At 54.2% G+C, this 1475-nt stretch overlaps 1 protein-coding gene across 3 annotated transcripts in view; it reads right to left on the bottom strand.

Moving 5' to 3' along the window:
* Positions 1-1475, bottom strand: part of IL11RA (interleukin 11 receptor, alpha) — a 9669-nt gene that overhangs the window by 7931 nt on the left and 263 nt on the right. The window contains exon 1 of one of the 3 annotated variants that reach the window (XM_010840091.1): positions 642-1454. The exons of 1 other annotated variant lie outside the window; for it this stretch is intronic. The gene's annotated coding sequence lies outside the window, so the exon portion shown is untranslated. Of the gene's footprint in view, positions 1-586; positions 610-641; positions 1455-1475 lie in introns of those variants that run through there. One more of the 3 variants, XM_010840093.1, reaches the window with a different exon arrangement.

Here is a 1475-nt window from a genome sequence, read left to right on the forward strand (position 1 = left end):
TCCCCCCTCCTCCCTCCTCCCCTCCCACCCCCTCTCACCCAAGGCCCTGGGAAGGGAAGAGGCCTCCCCCAAGTCTGGAAAGGAAGCCACAGGCACAGGCAGGCACAGCCAGAGAGAAAGGAAGGCTGCTCTCTGTCAGTGAGAGGTTCCCTGTGTTCTCACACAGCCAAACACAGGCACACTCAAGGGGGCTTCCCTAGGCACCATCAACAAAGACACTCCCCTGAACACACGTGGACACACTCAAATGAAAAAGCAGACACACACTTGTGCTTCCACTCTTTTCATACTAACTTCCCAGCAAATATTTCCTTAGGGTACAGCTGGCTGTGTTTTAAGGGGAAGAGAGGCCCCATGTTGAAGGATATAAAGAAAAGCCAGAGTCCAGCTTCCTCCTCCCCTGGATGTTCCAGCCATTTCTCACCTCCCTCCACCTCCCCGCTCTCCTCTTCAGGCCCCAGCACCAGGAAATGCCTTTGGTCCCTGGTGCCAGACTCACAAGACCCACACTTACCCTCAGACACACACTCTTAGGTACAGCCACTCAGTTACACCGATACACTGAGACATGTACATTTACACATACCCAGACACGCACAAAGGCACAGACATCGAAGTCTTCCTTGCACAGTCACACATACACTTAGCACTCCGCCCCTGGGATGGGGGTCACAGCACTCCCTGTGAGCAACTCCTCATCATGGTTTAAGCTTCTTCTTCCAAGGGGCTCTTAGCAGAGATCCCTGGAGAGACGAAACTGTGAAGAGACATAGAGTGTGAGCTCTAGGAAGAAAGTAATAGGGAGAGAAAAAGACATAGAAAACTGAGTCAGGCAGGGAAACAGAAAATACGAATCAAAGGGCCAGTGACAGGAGCACTGAAAGAAGGGGAAGTCAAGTGTGTTGGGATGGGTCCTTCCACGCAGGCCACTGAGTAGAAAGGTCAGTGTCATCAGCTACCTACCGAAGTGGGTCCCCAAGATGCAAACCCAGCTCCACCCCTCCCCGGTCTAACAGTCAGGACACAGGATACACGTGGAGTGCAAGTCCCATTCTTACTCTGCCACGGCTGAAGTCACACCTGAGCACACATAAACACAGCCACGCACTCTCACGCTGGCAGACACGATCTCAGATCCTGCAGAGACCTTCCCAAAACACAGTTGCCCCGCTGTGCTCACGGGCCGTCTCACCCGCACAAACGCTTGACCCAATCTCTGCCCCCACACTGCACACTGACACACGCACACGGAATCGCACACCCGCACAGCCACATGCAGACTCAGCCACAAGCACAGCGACACCCGCAGGCATACTAGCTGACAGTTGCACCAAGCGACTCTGTTGTGAAGTCTCGCACACTGACATCGTCACACACAGCTTTGGCAGTCTCACAGGCGCGCGCGCGCACACACAAACACATACACACACACACACACACACACACGCGCACACTGACAGTCCGTCAGTCGCTCA

This window comes from Bison bison, unplaced genomic scaffold (genome assembly GCF_000754665.1).
Source record: "Bison bison bison isolate TAMUID 2011002044 unplaced genomic scaffold, Bison_UMD1.0 scf7180017864141, whole genome shotgun sequence".
NCBI lineage: Eukaryota > Metazoa > Chordata > Mammalia > Artiodactyla > Bovidae > Bison > Bison bison.